We start from the raw sequence: 13,223 nt of genomic DNA on the forward strand, positions 1-13,223 counted from the left end.
TAAGTGATTTGCCTCAGGTGCTCTGTGGAGCGGGTCGCCTGGTCTGCCAAACTACCGGCTTTTTCATAGATATTTCAAAGACATGTAGTCTGGGAGCAAGCATGATCTCAACGATTTCCTGGTGGGCGTGATTGACAGACGGCATCAACCAATCAGAGCAAAGCTCGATACGTTGCAGCAACAAGTGTCAAGAAGCCTTTCCAAAAACGTTTCTTTATTTACGAGGAAGGCTTCCAACGCTGTTTCTTGCTGCTTCTGTGCTTATTTAGGGATTACGTATTTTTCCAAATGATTTAAAACAGACGAAAGAGCAGAAGAAAACATCGTCACTCGCCGCGCCGCCATCTCTATTGTTTTGGTAGAGTGTGGTGACGGCTTCCGCGTCTGGGGGAATGACGTCCCGCCTCTCTGTGCGTGATTGGACCGATGTGGGTAAAAACGTGAAATGATCGGCTGCGAGGAGCTGTCCAGACGGTTCTTCTTTTGAACAGAGAGGAGGAGTGTCTGGCAGGCCAGGCAATGGAGCGGGTCAGACTGTTTTTAATGCAGGCTAGCTGATACCATAGACATGCACTAGCCTTGCACTAGCCTAGCACCACGAAACTCTTCAAATGTAAGAACTGCATGAATTACAAAAAAATATCTCCAGAAATCAACAACACTCTGGATAACTAGGAAATGAGGCCCTATGTCAAAAATCCTGAAATATCCCTTTAACGTGGTGGAGGGGTTTGAGCCTGAATGATCTTAGGAGCTCTGTTGTCGGGGCTTCGTGCCCCTGTTGGGTCTCCCAGGGCAAACCGGTCCTAAGTGACGGGTCAGACAAAGAGCGGTTCAGAAGCTCCTTATGAGAGACCAACAGGCCCGGTTAATCGTGAGGCCGTCCTCCCATGGACCCACCACCTGTAGGGGGAGCCATAAGGGCTGGTGCAGTGACCCGGAAACGGACAAGTGGAAGAAGATGGATGAATACAACTTAACTTGATTTTAAACTGTTTTTCTGCCCTAAAGTAGCATAAGAGGCAATAACTTTATATAACTTTATACTGACGAAAAGGTTTGGGAACCCCCGCAAAAACGGCATTACAGAAGCATCAATGAACTGACCACTGACAGAAATGAATAAAGTTTAAAATTGCAGATCTAAAGTGGAAACTTAAAGCAGTACTAAGTAACTCTTCCCCCTAGAGGCCATAAGCACAACTGCAGGTGTCGTAGCAAGTTACGATTTTTTTATTTATTAATTGTCTTGGAGAGTAAATACTACGCTGACAGGAAAGGCGAAGGCAGAGAGGGTTACTGTGCATCCAATTATACAACGGAAATATTTTTTTTCACTCAAACTTGGCTGTAAATACTGTTTAAAGTGACGTTAGCCCGCAGTTAGCTTTGCCCGTTAGCATGTTAGCTTCTTCGTGATTCCATTAGTGTGTATTGCTTTCTCCGGACCGGTGGCAGTCAAGTTGCAAACATGGTTTTCTGGCCAGAGACACCAGGGGGAGATGAAAGACCCTCCAGTCATCCCATAAACACTTGTATTACCCCCACAGGGACTACGAAAAGGATTTATTAAGGTAAACACGTTACTTAGTACTGCTTTAAAGGGGCTAAATGCAAGTTGGCCATTTTATGCTCACTACTGCCACCTCAGGTCATACGTGTAACTGCAGCTTCTATATTAAGCTCGTGAATGACGGCACTTCAGACCCAAAGTAACACCTTTCTGAGTGACAGTGCAGGATTTTAGAGGCAGTTGTGGTGAACAGGTCTGAGCTCACTCTACACATTAGGACAGGGGTAGGCAACGTCAGGCATAAAACCTTTGGCCCCCAAGAGAATTTTGAAGAAACATGTAAGTAAAAAGGACTCTCAAATGTGGAAAATACTGTCAATATTTTCACACTTCCCAGCGAAACACCCCATTAGGTCATATATTATGTGCAAAACTTACACTGTGTTCCAAATTATTATGCAAAAGACATTTTTCTAAGATTTTCTAAATTGTCAACTCAAATGAGAGTCTGCATAATTTTTAAGTCTTTAACTGGTAGAGGATCATTTAAATGTGGTGGAAAAAAATTCCTAGTGATAACAGTATTTTTTTCAAAAATAAATATAGTAAAAACCTCAAAATCCACTGTTCCAAGATATTATGCAACTCATCGTTTCAAAACATTTTAAAGCTCGTAATTAACTGAAAATGGTAATTTGTTGTATTTGTAGCATTAGGAGGTCATAGTTACTGAAATCAAAAGCTATTTCAATCAAAAAAATATTAACAGGTCAAGTTATATTTTAACATAGGAGCCCTTGTGTGATAGCAGCTTCAAAATTCTTAAATCCATTAAAATTGTAGGTTTTTGGACAGTTTCTGCTTGGATTTCTTTGCAAGATGTCAGAATAGCCTCCCAGAGCTGCCGTTTGGATGAAAACTGCCTCCCACCCTCATAGAAGTTTTTTTTTGTTGAGGCTCCAAAGGTTCTCAATAGAGTTGAAGTCAGGGGAGGAGGGGGTCCACATCATGAGTTTCTCTCCTTTTATGCCCATAGCAGCCAGTGATGCCGAGGTATTCTTTGCAGTAGGACATGGTGCGTTGTCATGCATGAAGAGGATTTTGTTCGGGAAAGCACTGCTCTTCTTTTTGTAGAATAGAAGACAGTGGTCAGTCAGAAACTCCACATATTTTTCAAAGGTAATTTTCACACCTTCAGGGATCCTAAAAGGGCCTAAAGGGGCCGACCAGCTCTCTCACCATGATTCTGGCCCAAAACATGACTCCGCCACCTCTTTACTGACGTCACAGCCTTGTTGGGACATTGTGGTCATTCACCAACCATTCACTACTCCATTGAGTTAACCATCCAGGGTTACACGGCGCTCATCAGTGAACAAGACTGTTTGAAAATGAGTCTTCATGTATTTCTGAGCCACTGCAGCCGTTTCTGTTCATCAGCATTCAATTAACCATTTAGGGGAGGCCCGGATAGAAGGTTTATGCACAACTGCAGCCTCTGGAGGGTCCTACACCTTGATGTTTGGGGGACTCCAGAGGCACCAGCAGCTTCAAATACCTGTATGCTGCTTTGTACCATCTGTTCTCATAATCTGATGTGTTTGTCTGGCAGAAACCGTCCATATTGTGCCTTTATCGGCACAAAACGGAGTGTGCTCTGAATCATCCACAAATCTCTTATCTGTATGATGATTAAGCTTAATCTTTCATGAAATAACGAAGGTTTTCATACCTAGACCAAGGCATTCAACTATTTCACACTTTTCATCAGCAGAAAGTCCCTTTTTCTTTACCATATTGCTTGAAAATGATGATCTGCATAATAAAGTGGAACACCCTTTTTCAGTAGTTTTTCCCTTAACTGGGCTTAACCTCACAACTAATAATCCCAGGTCTCTGAGATTTATGTCAGTGATTCATAGAGCCCCAAGACACGATACCATCCATGAGTTTCATTATTATTGCTTTTTTTTTAACCTTTTTGACACAAAAATCCAATTTGCATAATAATTTGGAACGCAGTGTATATTTGTAGAAAAATCGTGCTTTACTTTGGGGCTACAATTGTGAGTTTTGGCCCTTGGTATTTTGGCAATGAAGAAAACGGGCCCTCCATGACACAAACTCGCCTGCCCCTGCCTTAGGACATGGCTGGAACATGTAGGGGGAGGAAAACACTTCATTTTAACATTTTTAAACTCTGCGTAATCCCTTTAAAGGTGGAATTGCAATCAAGTTCAAATCCCAACGTAGAAGATTGTAATCAGCAAATGACCAGGGCAGCATTTTGGGAGTGAGCAGAAGCTGTCCATTTATATACAGTCTATGGTCTAAACCAGGGGTGTCCAAACTTTTTTCATGGGGGGCCGCATATAGGGCTGCTCGATTATTGAAAAAATAATAATCACGATTATTTTTGTCATAATTGAAATCACGATTATTCAAACGATTATTTGTTGCCTTTAAAAAATTCCATCAAAAAAGTGACAAAAATCCATAAAAAAAAAGACAAAAAAAGATAAAAAAGTTACAAAAATTCATCAAAAAAATGACAAAAATCCATCAAAAAAGTGACAAAAATCCATCAAAAAAAAGACAAAAATCCATCAAAAAAAAGGCAAAAATCCATTAAAAAAATGACAAAAATCCATCAAAAAAATGACAAAAATCCATCAAAAAAGTGACAAAAATCCATCAAAAAAAGACAAAAATCCATCAAAAAAATGACAAAAATCCATCAAAAAAAAGACAAAAATCCATCAAAAAAATTACAAAAATCCAGCAAAAAAGTGACAAAAATCCAAAAATTAAAAATTAGAAAAAAAACGTGAAAAAAAATAAAAAAATAAAACAATTTGAAAAAAAAAAAAAAAAACATTGGGAAAAAAAAATTATAATCGATTTTATGCGATTATGCTAATTTTGTAATCGTTTATTGTTGCAATCGAAATTGTAATCGAATTTCGATTAATTGCACAGCCCTAGCCGCATATTGAAGCGTACACGGGGTGAAGGGCCGTAGATCAGTAGTTAGTGCCGCAAAACCTTCGACTAGCAGAGGTTTAAATTGTGCCCCACACCTCTATTTAAGCTTAAAACCTTCATGCCAGCTCAGTCTCACAGTAAAATGTTAGTCGTTCAGTTAGAATTGTGTAGAATTATTACATTTCAGATAAAAAGGTCCATCTCTGGTGATGTGTCCCGATACAGCAAGAGAACGAGGGCCACCATAAATTGGTCTGAGGGCCGCACTTTGGACACCCCTGGTCTAAACTCTGTGCACATTGAACGCAAACTTCATTGAATTAAAAACACAATTGCAAATACAGTATAGTTCCCATTGAAATACTTGAAACACTTAATAAAGGCGTCTCCTTATCACTCATTTACCACTATTGTGTGAAGATCAATCGTTTCTGTGGTCATAAACGTGGAATAATTTTCAGTTTCTCTTTCACTGTTAAAACAATGTGCAAGAAGGTCAAGGTTGGATGAATATAATAGATATGTGTATGTGTATAACCATGTTTAAAGATAGGGCTGCTCGATTATTGAAAAAATAATAATCACGATTATTTTTGTCATAATTGAAATCACGATTATTCAAACGATTATTTGTTGCCTTTAAAAAAATCCATCAAAAAAGTGACAAAAATCCAGCAAAAAAAGTGACAAAAATCCATAAAAAAAAGACAAAAATCCAGCAAAAAAGTGACAAAAATCCATAAAAAAGACAAAAATCCATAAAAAAAGACAAAAATCCAGCAAAAAAAAGACAAAAATCCAGCAAAAAAAAGACAAAAATCCATCAAAAAAAATGACAAAAAAAACATAAAAAAGTGACAAAAATCCATCAAAAAAGTGACAAAAATCCATCAAAAAAGTGACAAAAATCCATCAAAAAAATGACAAAAAAACATAAAAAAGTGACAAAAAAAACCCAAAAATGACAAAAATCCATCAAAAAAATGACAAAAATCCATCAAAAAAATGACAAAAAAAAACCCAAAATGACAAAAATCCATCAAAAAAAATGACAAAAAAACATTAAAAAGTTACAAAAATCCATCAAAAAAATGACAAAAAAACATCAAAAAAAATGACAAAAATGACAAAAATCCATCAAAAAAAAGACAAAAATCCAGCAAAAAAGTGACAAAAAACCAAAAAGTAAAAATTAGAAAAAAAACGTGAATTTTTTTTTTTTTTTTTAAACAATTGAAAAAAAAAAAAAAAACATTGAAAAAAAAAAAATTATAATTGATTTTTTTCGATTATGCTCATTTTGTAATCGTTTATTGTTGTAATCGAAATCGTAATCGAATTTCGATTAATTGCACAGCCCTAGCCGCATATTGAAGCGTACACGGGGTGAAGGGCCGTAGATCGGTAGTTAGTGCCGCAAAACCTTCGACTAGCAGAGGTTTAAATTGTGCCCCACACCTCTATTTAAGCTTAAAACCTTCATGCAGCTCAGTCTCACAGTAAAATGTTAGTCGTTCAGTTAGAATTGTGTAGAATTATTACATTTCAGATAAAAAGGTCCATCTCTGGTGATGTGTCCCGATACAGCAAGAGAACGAGGGCCACCATAAATTGGTCTGAGGGCCGCACTTTGGACACCCCTGGTCTAAACTCTGTGCACATTGAACGCAAACTTCATTGAATTAAAAACACAATTGCAAATACAGTATAGTTCCCATTGAAATACTTGAAACACTTAATAAAGGCGTCTCCTTATCACTCATTTACCACTATTGTGTGAAGATCAATCGTTTCTGTGGTCATAAACGTGGAATAATTTTCAGTTTCTCTTTCACTGTTAAAACAATGTGCAAGAAGGTCAAGGTTGGATGAATATAATAGATATGTGTATGTGTATAACCATGTTTAAAGATAGGGCTGCTCGATTATTGAAAAAATAATAATCACGATTATTTTTGTCATAATTGAAATCACGATTATTCAAACGATTATTTGTTGCCTTTAAAAAAATCCATCAAAAAAGTGACAAAAATCCAGCAAAAAAAGTGACAAAAATCCATAAAAAAAAGACAAAAATCCAGCAAAAAAGTGACAAAAATCCATAAAAAAGACAAAAATCCATAAAAAAAGACAAAAATCCAGCAAAAAAAAAGACAAAAATCCAGCAAAAAAAAGACAAAAATCCATCAAAAAAAATGACAAAAAAACATAAAAAAGTGACAAAAATCCATCAAAAAAAATGACAAAAAACCCCAAAAAATGACAAAAATCCATCAAAAAAATGACAAAAATCCATCAAAAAAGTGACAAAAATCCATCAAAAAAATGACAAAAAAACATAAAAAAGTGACAAAAAAACCCCAAAAATGACAAAAATCCATCAAAAAAATGACAAAAATCCATCAAAAAAATGACAAAAATCCATCAAAAAAATGACAAAAATCCATCAAAAAAATGACAAAAAAAACCCAAAAATGACAAAAATCCATCAAAAAAAATGACAAAAAAACATTAAAAAGTTACAAAAATCCATCAAAAAAATGACAAAAAAACATAAAAAAAAACAAAAAAAATGACAAAAATCCATCAAAAAAATGACAAAAATCCAGCAAAAAAGTGACAAAAAACCAAAAAGTAAAAATTAGAAAAAAAACGTGAAATTTTTTTTTTTTTAAAAACAATTGAAAAAAAAAAAAAAAACATTGAAAAAAAAAAAATTATAATCGATTTTTTTCGATTATGCTAATTTTGTAATCGTTTATTGTTGTAATCGAAATCGTAATCGAATTTAGATTAATTGCACAGCCCTAGCCGCATATTGAAGCGTACACGGGGTGAAGGGCCGTAGATCGGTAGTTAGTGCCGCAAAACCTTCGACTAGCAGAGGTTTAAATTGTGCCCCACACCTCTATTTAAGCTTAAAACCTTCATGCCAGCTCAGTCTCACAGTAAAATGTTAGTCGTTCAGTTAGAATTGTATAGAATTATTACATTTCAGATAAAAAGGTCCATCTCTGGTGATGTGTCCCGATACAGCAAGAGAACGAGGGCCACCATAAATTGGTCTGAGGGCAGCATTTGGACACCCCTGGTCTAAACTCTGTGCACATTGAACGCAAACTTCATTGAATTCAAAACACAATTGCAAATACAGTATAGTTCCCATTGTAGTTACCACTGAAATACTTGAAACGCTTAATAAAGGCGTCTCCTTATCACTCATTTACCACTATTGTGTGAAGATCAATCGTTTCTGTGGTCATAAACGTGGAATAATTTTCAGTTTCTCTTTCACTGTTAAAACAATGTGCAAGAAGGTCAAGGTTGGATGAATATAATAGATATATGAATGTGTATAACTAGGGCTGTGCAATTAATCGAAATTCGATTACGATTTCGATTACAACAGTAAACGATTACAAAATTAGCATAATCGCAAAAAAATCGATTATAATTTTATTTATTTATTTATTTATTTATTTTTTTTTGTTTTTTTTGTTTTTTTCCACATTTATTTTCTAATTTTTGGATTTTTATCATTTTTTTGCTGGATTTTTGTCACTTTTTTGCTGAATTTTTGTCTCTTTTTTGCTGTATTTTTGTCACTTTTTTGCTGTATTTTTGCCTTTTTTTTATGGATTTTTGTCTTTTTTTGCTGTATTTTTGTCATTTTTTTGCTGTATTTTTCTAATTTTTTTGATGGATTTTTGTCACTTTTTTGCTGGATGTTTGTCACTTTTTTGCTGGATGTTTGTCACTTTTTTGCTGGATTTTTGTCACTTTTTTGCTGGATTTTTGCCTTTTTTTAATGGATTTTTGTCTTTTTTTGATGGATTTTAGTCATTTTTTTTTGATGGATTTTTGTCATTTTTTTAATAGATTTTTGTCACTTTTTTGCTGGATTTTTGCCTTTTTTTAATGGATTTTTGTCTTTTTTTGATGGATTTTTCTAATTTTTTTTGCTGTATTTTTCTATTTTTTTTGATGGATTTTTGTCACTTTTTTAATGGATTTTTTTGCTGTATTTTTCTCATTTTTTTGATGTTTTTTTTGTCATTTTTTTGATGGATTTTTGTCACTTTTTTGATGGATTTTTGTCACTTTTTTGATGGATTTTTTATCACTTTTTTGATGGATTTTTTTGATGGATTTTTGTCACTTTTTTGATGGATTTTTTTAAAGGCAACAAATAATCGTTTGAATAATCGTGATTTCAATCATGACAAAAATAATCGTGATTATTATTTTTTTCAATAATCGAGCAGCCCTATGTAGAACCATGTTTAAAGACTAAAATATGTAGCTTTATGTTAAATTATTGCATTATGAATGACTATCATTAAACCCATTCATAGCTACAACACTGCCAGCTTGCTTTTAGTAACTATTGTACATTGAAATCTTACAGTAATTGGCTGTAACGTGGCTTATATCTATGTAGTAACACATCAAAAATGAAACTCCTAAACACATAATCAAAAATTACAGGCTTTATATCAAATCCAACACTTTTGTGGAGTTTCAAAGTCGTAATAATGAACCTTATCACCTCATTTTCTTCCATAAACTTGAAATACAGGATGACATGAATAGCCTTTTGCAGGGACACTCCACAGAGCACAAAAGAAGCACATTGCTGCCTCAGATCTTGACAAAAAAGTTGCTAAGCTAACAAAACTTAGCGCTTTAACCACTCTTTCCCCACCTTGTTCTGTCTGTATCACATGTCAGCAAACATGCACGGTTCTTTTCTTCATTTAACGCCACTAAAACGCCATTATGAGCCCGCAGACTCGCTAAAGTGGGCAAACTCAGGCGAATAAAAGTCACTATTCCGCATAAAAGTGGTACTTACGCGCATCGTGTGCAGTGTCTGCGGTGTCTCGAAGGTGGAAAGTGGATTGTTAAGTCCCTCCGAGCATTTCGGAGACGCTGTTCGTGCAGAAAGTGGCGACAATGTGCAGGAAAGTGAACTAACTAGTTGTAAACTCCACTACAACGTTATGGCCCAGTGCTCGGCTGCGCTGCGTTAATGAACGTAAACGGACCGTACCACTTTGGAAAGAGGGGGGGGAGCGGTTAATTTAACTTTTTAGCATCGATATCATTTACTTTAATTCGCGTACACAAACTGAACATGTTTTATTAGTTGACTATAACAAGTTGTGTTAAAGTGTTGTGGTGTAAAAAGTTAGCTAACAAACGCTAATCCGTGTGCTAACAAGCTAGCACCCCTATGATGCTAACTATTAGCGTGATCCGCCCTCGAGCAATGAAAAGCAATTATAGACTGTGTTTATTGAGTGTAAGTGCTAAACCTGGAGTAAAACAAGGAAAAAAACAGGTGTAATAGACTAGGAAACAAAACAAAGCTGAAGCAGAGGATTACAGACGTAAAGTCACCCGGATATGGGGAGCTAAAACTGTCAAAACAAAAAAATATCATAACAAATGCTGAAATAGAATACAACAAACCTTTTTAACTACATCAAAATTAATAAATACAACCTCATAACTATATATTTCTGTGTGGAGAACATACTAACTTATGATTTTCAGTCGGAAAGGCAAGTTTATTTGTAGAGCACAATTCATACACAAGGCCAGGGGCTGGACTGGGACTGAAAAACAGCCCTGGACTCTGACCAGCCAGGCCCAAATTAGCGTAAATGTGACACTTCCACAAATACATATTTTAACCTCTTACCCCCCGCCTTAACCGAGTGCATTTTCGACTTTTTATTATTATTTTTTTGATCGGTATCATCAGCAAAAAGAACGGGACAGGTGGTCGTAGAAACAGAAGCAAAATCATTAATATAAATAATAAACAATAATGGTCCCAAAATTGAACCTTGTGGAGCACCATACTCCACGGAATTCCTTTTAGATTCATTTCTTTTTTTTATACTGGGCTTTACCCAAATCTAAAAGCTTCTCAACCGGAGAGCAACAATGTAACGCCTCATTTGAAAGCTAAGTCCTACAAAAGTGATGGCAACTTTTTGTCACGTCATTTTTGTCATATTTTTGTTGTTTTTTTCATTATTTTTTCTATCATTTTATGTTGTGTTTTTATCACGTTTTTGTAGTGTTTTTTGTCCGTGTTTTTCTCATGTTTTTGTTGCCTTTTCATCACATTTTTTGTCACTTTTTTGTTGCTTTTCCAGCACATTAGGGCTGCTGGATTATTGAAAAAATAAAAATCACGATTATTTTTGTCATAATTGAAATCACGATTATTCAAACGATTATTTGTTGCCTTTAAAAAAATCCATCAAAAAGTGACAAAAATCCAGCAAAAAAAGTGACAAAAATCCAGCAAAAAAGTGACAAAAATCCATAAAAAAAAGACAAAAATCCAGCAAAAAAATAAAAAAAAATCCATCAAAAAAGTGACAAAAATCCAAAAATTAAAAATTTGGAAAAAAAAAATTGAAAAAAAAATTAGAAAAAAATGGAAAAAAATTGAGAAAAAAAAAATTATAATCGATTTTTTGCGATTATGCTAATTTTGTAATAGTTTACTGTTGTAATCGAAATCGTAATCGAATTTCGATTAATTGCACAGCCCTACAGCACATTTTTGTTTTGTTTTCATCCTCTATTTCTCGCTATTTTGATGCTTTTCTTTTTAGCTTTTAGATTTGGGTAAAGCTCAACTGAGGCCGGACCGGTGGCCCCTCTGTGCTCTTCCAGAACGGACATATGGCCACTCCGCCCCTGCACAAGGCCATTCAAAGTGCTTCACAGTTGCATAAAATAACAAGATAACTGATAACATCAATAAAAACATTAACATAAAATGTATCAATTACAATAAAAGGCAAGAGTTCAGATAAAATACTTTAAGTCGTATACATGGTACAACTGGGGACAGAAATGTTGTTTGTTTGTGAGTCACGTAACGAAAACGCCTCCGGCCGCCATAAGGTGGATAACGTTTCCAAAGCAAATAATGTCAAACTGAACCTGAACTGAACTCACAGTTAATTATCTGCTCATCTATCAGGCCTTAGTCACTTTTTTACTGTCACAGGAGGAACTGCTACAACCACAGAGAACAGCACTTAATGTTACATCTTAAAGCAGTGGTTTTCAACTCGTGGGTCACAAGCCTTTCCCAGAATTTTTTTTTTTTTTTAGATCATGATTTCAGTTTTTCTGGCATATTTTTTTACGCCATAGTATCAAACAGGAAGAGCCCAACGTCTAATGTGATGCCTTACGGCCTGATTTTAATTTATAAAACAGCTTTTTCATTATTTCTGTTGTAAGAAATCAGCGCTGAAAGTTTGTGCTGAAAGTTTTGAAGAAGGAGCTCTTTTTAATCTACTCTGGACACGCCTGTTCTTTTTTCTTACCCAACGATAATGTCACAGAGAAAAGGTACAGAACTTTATTCAACGGAGAGCAGTGAGTCAATCAAAACGCGTGTTATGTGTGTTAGCTTGTGTGTTAGCGTGTGTGTTAGTGTGTGTGTAAGTGTGTGCTAGCTTGTGTGTTAGCATGTGTGTTAACGTGTGTGTAAGTGTGTGTTAGCTTGTGTGTTAGCTTGTGTGTTAGCGTGTGTGTAAGTGTGTGTTAGCTTGTGTGTTAGCTTGTGTGTGTTAGTTTATGTGTTAGCTTGTGTGTTAACGTGTGTGTAAGTGTGTGTTAGCTTGTGTGTTAGCTTGTGTGTTAACGTGTGTGTTAGCTTGTGTGTTAACGTGTGTGTTAGCTTGTGTGTTAACGTGTGTGTAAGTGTGTGTTAGCTTGTGTGTTAGCTTGTGTGTTAGCTTGTGTGTTAGCTTGTGTGTTAACGTGTGTGTTAGCTTGTGTGTTAGCTTGTGTGTGTTAGTTTATGTGTTAGCTTGTGTGTTAACGTGTGTGTAAGTGTGTGTTAGCTTGTGTGTTAGCTTGTGTGTTAGCTTGTGTGTTAGCTTGTGTGTGTTAGTTTATGTGTTAGCTTGTGTGTTAACGTGTGTGTAAGTGTGTGTTAGCTTGTGTGTTAGCTTGTGTGTTAACGTGTGTGTTAGCTTGTGTGTTAACGTGTGTGTAAGTGTGTGTTAGCTTGTGTGTTAGCTTGTGTGTTGGCATGTGTGTTTGCGTGTGTGTTAGCGTGTGTGTTAGCGTGTGTGTTAGCTTGTGTGTTAGCGTGTGTGTTAGCATGTGTGTTTGCGTGTGTGTTAGCGTGTGTGTTAGCGTGTGTGTTAGCTTGTGTGTTAGCTTGTGTGTTAGCGTGTGTGTAAGTGTGTGTTAGCTTGTGTGTTAGCTTGTGTGTTAGCGTGTGTGTTAGCTTGTGTGTTAGCTTGTGTGTTAGCGTGTGTGTTTGCGTGTGTGTTAGCTTGTGTGTTAGCGTGTGTGTTAGCTTGTGTGTTAGCTTGTGTGTTAGCTTGTGTGTTAGCTTGTGTGTTTGCGTGTGTGTTTGCGTGTGTGTTAGCTTGTGTGTTAGCTTGTGTGTTAACGTGTGTGTAAGTGTGTGTTAGCTTGTGTGTTAGCGTGTGTGTTAGCTTGTGTGTTAGCTTGTGTGTTAGCGTGTATGTAAGTGTGTGTTAGCTTGTGTGTTAGCTTGTGTGTTAGCGTGTGTGTAAGTGTGTGTTAGCTTGTGTGTTAACGTGTGTGTTAGCGTGTGTGTAAGTGTGTGTGTCAGTGTGTGTTAGCTTGTGTGTTAGCTTGTGTGTTAGCGTGTGTGTTAGCTCTTGTGTTAACGTGTGTGTAAGTGTGTGTTAGCTTGTGTGTTAGC

At 36.0% G+C, this 13,223-nt stretch overlaps 1 long non-coding RNA gene across 1 annotated transcript in view; it reads left to right on the forward strand.

Moving 5' to 3' along the window:
• The first annotated feature begins 1,206 nt into the window (after window positions 1–1,206).
• The window catches only part of LOC306978670, a 183,149-nt gene continuing 171,132 nt past the window's right edge, over window positions 1,207–13,223 (forward strand). Inside the window, exons 1-2 of the long non-coding RNA XR_013793906.1 lie at window positions 1,207–1,415; window positions 1,464–1,766. This is a non-coding gene — a long non-coding RNA (uncharacterized lncRNA). The remainder of the gene's footprint in view (window positions 1,416–1,463; window positions 1,767–13,223) is intronic.

This window comes from Gobius niger, assembly GCF_951799975.1.
Source record: "Gobius niger genome assembly, chromosome: 19".
Classification (NCBI taxonomy): domain Eukaryota; kingdom Metazoa; phylum Chordata; class Actinopteri; order Gobiiformes; family Gobiidae; genus Gobius; species Gobius niger.